Below are 9,120 nucleotides of genomic sequence, written 5' to 3'. Positions count from 1 at the left end.
ACAGGACAGAGGAGGACTGAGATGTCTGTGAATACAGAACAATGACCTGACAAGGAGTGGAGGAGAGAAAGGCTTTTTATAAGACAGAGGGAGAGTGAGTAATGAGAGCACCTGGGCAGGTGGCTGATGAGGGACAGGTGTGAATGATAAAGACTGAGGAGTGGAGAGGCAGACTGAGGAGTGAGTGGAAAACAGGACCAGATACACAGGAACAGAAACCACACAAAGAGCAGAACAACAAGAGCACAAAAAGCAGAGTGGGGAACACAAACACAAACAGAAACAGGAAATGGTACAATCCTTACACCCCCCCCCCCCCCCCAAACAAAACAAAACAAACAAAAAATACCCATCTCAAATTAAAATCTCCACTCTTAATTAGCTTGTTTGTGTAAAGGTTTAAGTATAAACACTGAAAAAGGCCAGCTGATACATATTCAATGTTTTTTGATACTCTAACAAACCCTATTTGCACAAATCAGCAGGCATTGACTCGAGCTGAGGTGCAGCAACATAACTGAAACAACCAACGCACAACAAGGAGACAGTTATAAGAAAGTGGCAAAGCATTTCCAGGAAGCTCCGCCATCTGTTTGCAAAGTGATAACAAACAGAATGTAAAGTGGAGGTCTTGAAGTTAAAGAAAAACTTTACGAGATTGGATGAAGGATAACTAAAAAGGTACATCAAAGCCTCAATTTGACTTCAGAAGGCCTTGAAGGAAATTCAGCACACTTTGAATTTATGGCACACATTTTATATGCAGCCGTATGAGCATAAATATGTCCTTTATAAAAGCGTCATCAGGAGAAAAAAAAATCTGTATCTTCAACGCTTGGAACTTAACAGAACATTGAAGAATGCAACATTCTTTGTTTTTACATGTAAATTATGCTAAAGTGCAAACATAAACAAACACAAGCCCTCATTCTCAAGATAATAAAAAAGGTTATGTTTTTATGGTACATTGTTGGTATACAAGTTCAAGTCAATTTTATTGTCGTTATCACCACACGTGGTACATGAGGTAGAACAAAATTATGTACACAGGGTCCCAGTTACACCCAACAATAGCAAAAATATAAAGTGTAATAAGAAACATTAAATAAGGATCGAAGATATTAACTAAGATTTACACCAAATGGCACGCCAAAACATCTAAGATATATGATATAAACTAATAATGTAAAACAATACGGCATAAAACAGCAGCCCAAACATGAGTCCATGTTGAGCAGATGGGTATGAATGAATACAGCAGCATGAGATCATCAGCACATATAAGTCACATATCAGTTAAAGTGGCATTACAGTGTTTTTTTTTTTTTACAATGATTATCCTGGATAAGGGATTTTTGAGTCTAACAGCGTCAGGGTAGAAGCTGTTCCTCAGTCTAGTGGTTCTACACTTAATGCTCTTCAACCTCCTGCCTGAGGGGAGCAGGGCAAAAAGTGTGTGTGCTGGGTGAGTGGGATCCTTCATGATGCAGGTGGCCCTCTTCCTGCATCTGGAGGTGTAGATGTCTGTGATGGTGGAGAGGCTGACTCCAACAGTCTTCTGTGCAGCCTTCACCACTCTCTGCAAAGCTTTTCTTTCTGCAGCTGAGCAGCTTCAGTATTATATTAACAACAAAGACAAACTTTATACTGCAAAATTAATTTTCCATAGAATAGCAAGAAACCAGTAACACTTGTTTCAAAAACTGGTAGAAAAGCTCTAAAGGATTCATATATTTCTGTTTTGTGAAGGCGAGCATACAGCTTTTCACCAAAATACATTAAAAAACACATCAGTCTGAGAAAACAAGACAGAAGATATTGGAAGTATTAAAAGTGTTAAGTCCTCCCACAATCAACAAAACTAGTTCACTTAAATAGGTATGTACCTGAAAAATGATAAACGAAGTTAATAACTGTATCCAGTATCATGGATAAGGACAGAAGAAAATGTTATCTTTTCACAGAGCGGGCAGTGTTGCATTTCAAAACCTGCAGTAAAAGCACATGACAACAATGCAGAACACAACACGTGTATTTGGGTTGAATACATACAACCTGTCTGACCATTGCACAGCTACACTTTTTTTTCTTCCTCCACCATTCTTTTCTCTGAAAAGTTGACACTGCTGTACAAACACCTCTAAATAATGAAAATGTGCTCTCAGGGTCAAGCAGCTCCTCAGCCAAACCGGTTTCCTGGCAAACAGTCAATACAGTGTTCCAGCAGTGAGTGGGGGTGTGGAAAAACTCCCTCTTTGTCCCTGAGATTTTAATGCAGCTGTCTCTGCAGTTGAGCAGCCAAGCCAGGGAAACAGTAGCTTTGTCAGATCCCCCTGGTTCTTACCCTTTGAGTCTTATTATTCGTCATGCCTCCCTAATCTTTTGCATGCTTTGATTCTCACCTGCAGCAGCCCATCCTCTCACCTTTAACCTCTGCCCACTTGATCATTTCACACATTCTTTCCTCTGATTGAACTGCATGGGAGAATGACAATTTATAGAGGATATGGACTTTAACTAGAATGTTCTCCCCTGTTTTAGTCCTTAGTTCATTTTCAATACATTAACATTTTTTTACAGTGGTTATAAACCTACATGACTGTTGTTGCACAACTTTGAACCACGCCGGTGGCAACAGTTCACATATAGTCACTGCTTTCAAACATGGGACTGGAATTAAACAAAAAGGTTCTTATGATAAATTAAAGCTTAAAACATATATCTTTACAACTAACTAAAGTATATAGATTAAAACATTAAAACCTGACAAGCAATTGGGCTTGTTCATTTGTTTTCCTGTATCTGTTGAAGTTCTTCGCTGGAAAACTTGAAACAAAAAAGCCTGGAGGCATTTAAAAGTCTGGATCCCTGGTGAGTCTGAATGTATGATTTACCAGTAAATTTAAATTCATATGTTCTGAGGTGGGATTCTGTGGAAAGCTTTTGAACAAATATTATCGTTTTTGTTTTTAATAATGGTAACACTTTACATTAAGGTACACAAAATTTGATTAACTACTAGAGAACGCCTCAGGAACGAATCAGGAACAAATCAGGAGTTAATAGGTAGTTAACCAGTACTTACTGGGGAACACACAGCCAAGTCTTATTAGGGGAGTACTGGTTAGTTACCTGGGAAACAAAGAGGAACTAATCAGGAACCAATGGGTAGTTAACATGGAAACCAAGGAGAAACGAATCAGGAGCTAATGAGTAGTTAACCAGTACTTACTGGGGAACACACAGCCAAGCCTTTTTAGGGGACTACTGGTTAGTTACCTTGTAAACGAAGAGGAACTAATCAATAACTAATGGGTAGTTACCAAGGAAACTAACGAGGAACAAATCAAGAGCTAATGGGTAATAAAATCAGTAATCACTAGGAATCTGTTTTTTGACAATTACGAGCTGTGACCTCACTGTTTATTCAGAACTCACATGGAGAATGTCTCCTGTTTCTGTGGTAACTAACCAGTAGTCCCCCCATTAGGCTTGGCTGTGTGTTCCCCAGTAAGTACTGGTTAACTACCCATTAACTCCTGATTCGTTCCTCTTTGGTTTTCTTAATAACTACCCATTAGTTCTTGATTGGTTCCTCTTCATTTACAAGGTAACTAACCAGTAGTCCCCTAATAAGGCTTGGCTGTGCATTCCCCAGTAAGTACTGGTTAACTACCCATTAGCTCCTGATTTGTTCCTTAGGCGTTCCCTAATAGTTAAGCAAATGTTGTGTACCGTATTGTAAAGCGTTACCTTAATCATTTTTGTTCAGAGAAATTTAGACAGTTAAAACATTTAAATCTGGGGTATCTTTTTTGATTTGTGCTCTTTTATATTTTGTATGTTCAAAATGAAAAAAATATAAAAAGACTTAAATCTGGTGACGTTTCTAAACCACAGTTGATTGCTTGCATCTTAAAACAACTCCAGTCTCAAAAATGTCTTTATGGTTCATCAAAACATGTTACAATAGAAGTTACAGAATAATATGTTTCACTGTAATGTTTTGACAATGTCTCTGAGCTGGTCTTATCTTATTGCTAGATTTACTGTTTTTTGTTGATTCACTTATGTTCTTCAGAAATGTGTTTCAAGAAACTCATTTCTGTGCTATGCTTTATATAAAATAGCACTTATATTTATTATCTGCCACAGTAGACAATATGGTGATAAAGATGACATCACAGTTAAGTGAGCTTATCTAAAACAAATTGTGCATAACATAACCAGTTTTACAGGTGATGAGCCAAGATTTGTTGTGGTAGTAACTGGGCATCATCCCCAACACATACTCTGACTACTACGTATTGTGCTACATCCTCACTTAAAACATTTCCTGTTAGAGTCAATACTGTTTGTTAGCAAAATCACTCACAAACCACTGGATGGATTTTAGTGAAACTCAAGAAGTAATCTTTGACTGTACAACTGCAAATGAATTTGTATTGAATTGTTGATATATTGAATTGTTTGTATTGAACGCTTTTTGAACTGCAAATGAAGCACATGCGTAGTCCACAATTCAAAATGACTGATGCCACAGATAATTGACTTTAGCCAACACAAAAATGTCCCTAGCCCAGTTAGTTGTACATATAATAGCATGGTAATAGCTGAGACAGACTTTGAACGTGAACACATTCTGCAGGATCTCAGAATATTGCATGAAGTTGTGCAAGTCATTAGCAAGATTCAAATTTAAGTTGTTAAAAGGAGGGTTCATCTCAGTCATCCTAGCAAAGAGAAATAGGTGCAGTAGCAGTTTCTTTGAAAACTTCTAAAACTTCACCAAATAAATCTTGTGCAGAGTTCAGCATTCAAGAGCCTCCTTTCAGCTTGCATTAGCAGTCAACACACAAGGAGCTCTGGAGAGGCAGGATTATCATGCTGAATCGCCTGGGAATCTGCATCTCCCACACTCCATTAAAACATCAACCTCAAGGTGCTGGAGGCAGCAGGAAACATGGGAAACTACTTCTCTTCCCTCTGCTAGCTTTAACTCACATGCATCCATTAGGGTTGCTTAAAAGTGAACAGTCGCATGAATTTTGCAGCTGGTTTCTCTGGAAATGATTATTAAAATACAAAATTGGGCTTCAAAGCTGCTTGCCTTTTTTGGTCCGTCATGTAACTTGGGTCAGAATGTGCAGATTTATGAGAACTTGTCATTTATATGTGCTTTTACATTTAATATCAGTATTTTTTTTTCTTGCACCGCTTCATTTACCGTCCTCATTTATGTTTCCCAAAATTGCTGTACAGCTTTTATCATTTTGCAGAGAACATGACACCAAACTGGCGGACACACAGAAATGAAAATGAACGTACAAACAAGCTGTTTATATAAATAATGTGACGAGTGAGTACATGGCAGCACTGTGATGTCCTGAGGTAGAAACTGGAATGATTTAATTTCAAACAACATTTGAATATATAATAACAAAAATGATTATTTTATCCAGACTTTTCTGGGCAGCAGTTCAGAAAATCTAATTGAGAACATTTAGCCATTTTTTAATTTTGAAAAATAACTTGTTTTTAGAGACGCCCAACATATTTGTATTATAAAGGTAGAAGAAAATCTTTAATTTTAGGTCTTCATATACCTTAAAAGGTAACAGATATTTTAAAATGGAATGTGCACTTTATTTACATGCATTTGAATATTTTGGGGGTTGGTTGGTGTACCATTAAGGGAATCACTTTGCACTTCCTTATCCTGTCCCTTGGCAACAGTAGGAGACTGTGGGTGAATAACACAGAAAATGTCACTATGATAAATCTAACCTTTCTAGGGAGCTCTGAGTGGCTGCATACCTGTGTACTTGCATTAATAACCAGATCTATCAAAAGGGAGTTTTCAGTTGCATTAGTGTTTGGGGAGTAATTGCTGTCAGCAGGTCAGGTCATAAATCCTGACACTTCAATCACAGCAACTCCATAAATCACACTTAAAAAAAAAAAAGTTCACATGTGATGTACAGTTTCTTTCTGTCCTCTCTGCAAACTAAAACTCAGAGAACTTGTTAAACAATTAATAGTATCGCATCTAAGTGTCACAAAAAATTGATTTGTAATTGATAAACTCATTTAATGGCAAAAAAAAAAAAGAACATGTTGACTGAGTTTCATAATTTGTAAATGATTAATAGTTTCCTACTCATAAACATCACATTTTCGCTTACATAATTCATGATGGTTAGGTACCCATTAACTCATAATTGTGGGAATCTCTGCGTTCCCCTTTAACCACCTTTCTCCTCAGCAGCTAATCAGCTGATAGCCACACCTGCACCTCCTGCTCTATTTAAGCCTCAGCCAGACGTTCAGACTTTGAGCATTAATTGCCTTTGGTAATTCTGTGACAGCCAGCAAACCTTAAATTGTTCAGTCTTTGACTAACCTGTTGCTTTTTCTGCTCATCTGCTCAGTTCCTGTCTGTCCTGCTTGCCCAACTCCCTCCTGGCTCCCTGGCTGCGTTTGATCCATCAGTGCTGCACACCCAACCCAGCTCTGAAAACCCCACTCTGGATTCATCTAAAACAATACACCATATATCAAATACTCACCTCTCTGGATTCTCCTTCACCTCCAGACTCTGCACCTGCCTCTCTTCGACGCCACCTGCAATTACATAACCAGTAAGACGAACAACTTCAACCTGCCTCAATTATTGAAAGATTAATCAATACCAAGATACACATCCAGTCTCCTGCTTCCTCCCACAGCCAAACATCACTTGATTCCAGCACTGTAAATAAATGACCACTTTTTTATTCCTGACCTCTCCTCTTTGGTCTGCCATTTGGGGTCATACAAAAATCAATCATGTTAATAATTGTAGTGAACTAAGCCTCAGGTCAAAACCTGACCCTGAGGACCTTCGTGGGACAGAAACTGTTATTTCATTGATTTGAGTCCAGAAATACAAATTAAGCTCATCCAGAGACTTTCTAAGTGTGTCCTGCACTAATCAATTGAAAGAACACTCTCTTTTTTATTATCATTACTATTTTACAATATCTTGATAATCAAAGTGTGTTTAGTTCAAATCATTTTTAAATGTGAAGTGAACTACTCACTTTAAATCAACTGTGAAACAGTATTAATGATTTTTTAATCCTCATTCAAAGTAGAAATCAAGTTAATGTCTGTTACAGAGTAATTATGCATTTTTTGATCTTCTGTCTGAAATGAGAAGGCGTGATGTCGGTCAAAAATCGGAGACAGTCGCAAACAAGTTTATTGGAACGAGCTGTCATGTTTTTAAACCTATCAGACAGAAAATAGGAAGCTGGCACCTGTGGTCTGTCATCTCGCCTAAACATTTCTCTGTCTGTTCCAAAAACATTTCTCCGTCTGTTCCAAAAACATCTCACTGTTTTTCTGACTTGTAGTAACCTCTTACGTCACTAAAACCACACCCCTGTTGGTTCTTTCAACCAATCAGGATTTCCCAAAAGGGGACCGGAAGCAAACTCTTTAAAAAGTCGACACTTCCTAGTTCCAGTCAGTTCCGGGGAAGAACAGAAGTTCTGGAGTTCAAAGTTCTGAGAGCAGAACCGAACGAAAGTTCTGAAGGGCTGGAGTTAGTTGGGAGTTCTTCCGAGTCTCGTGGGGATTATGGAATCTTCCACATCTGAGTGGAACTCTGACGGGTTCACAGCTCATGTGAGTCCACCCGGGAGGTGAGCGTGCTGTTGAACGAAGTACCATCACTACTCCAGACATTTCTCTGCAATCCTACGGAGACGCTGAAATGGTAACGTTGAAAGAGAACTCTACACCGAAGCTGAGATATCTTCTGCAAGGTAAAGAGTCGATTTCCACTACCGAAGTGTACCGAGGGTGAGCTGGGTTCGGATGGAGGGTGCCGTTCGTTATCAACACATTTTCCCTCACACATCTTTTCTCTCCATTTAAACTCCTTCATTTCCCATCTTTAAAACTCTTCTATCTTGCCAGTAATTAATCCAGATATTTTCAGAAATGTCTGTTGTAATTAGTTGCAAGTGAGAAATCATGGCCGTATGATTTCTCATTGTAAATCTTATTAATTAAGCTGTGTTAATTGTAATCAATCTGCCAATTAATGTAAATGTGTGATGTGTTTTTAAATCATTTAAAATAAATGACCCACTGTTGTTGGTGAGTCAGAAATTTAAACACGTCTCTGTCCACATTTACTCCACAAAGCACGATATGACTTAGTCCAGAAAAATGAAAGAATCCGTTTAAATTAAGTATAATATCATGTACTTGAACTAGTCCAGATATTATAAAATGTAAGAGAGCACCCCTGAGCTGAATCCATCTCTCGGCTCTCTCATTACATAATGAACAAAAGAACACTTTTAATTTAACGAAACAGAATATTGTGTGCGTGTCAGATTTGTGGAAGTACCGGGAACTCAAATGCAAACTTAACACAAGGAGCTCAAAACACAAGGAGCTCAAAACATTAATTATTAAAAAGGAAAAATAAAATGGTGTCTTGGCAGCAAACTGAACTAACAAGAAAGCTCAGATGATCACTGGAAAGACAAAAGACACAAACCTTGAGGCATGAAGGTCAATAGAGAACTTCTGATAAGCTGATGGCAGGAGACTGACTTTATAGAGCAGAGGTAATGAGATATTGGAAACAATCTGAACTTATTAGAGAACAGGTGAGAGTGGCAGGCTGACTAAGAACAGACAGTGAGGAAGCTAACTGAAGCTGAACTGAGAAACTGGCATAGGGAACATATGGAGTTGAACGAAACTTTGGAAAACGGCAAATAACCCTAATAAAACACCAGACACAAATCTTGACACTGGGGGACTTACTTGGATACTGTACCCAATCAGTCCCCACCCCCCACCCCCCCAATTCTAGGGGGTATTATTTATAGCCATAAATTTTGTGGGATTTCAAAAAGGAAGGGGGGGGCGACACACACTGGTGAGGGATTTTGGGGGGGTCGTCCACGAGAATTTTGAAGAAAGTAGATACCATTTTCTGCATTATGGTGTTTTTAAAAGGTTAAACATCTACGTTTACCTACATATGTAAGCACTTGAATCAACAACTATTTTAGAGTTAATGTCACAACAAGTAACCTGACCAACAGCACTCCT

This window comes from Nematolebias whitei, chromosome 11 (assembly GCF_014905685.2).
Source record: "Nematolebias whitei isolate Nwh7 chromosome 11, NemWhi1, whole genome shotgun sequence".
In the NCBI taxonomy this organism is placed as follows: Eukaryota; Metazoa; Chordata; class Actinopteri; order Cyprinodontiformes; family Rivulidae; genus Nematolebias; species Nematolebias whitei.
The sequence above is the reverse complement of the archived record's forward strand: the minus strand, read 5'-3'. Positions refer to the sequence as shown.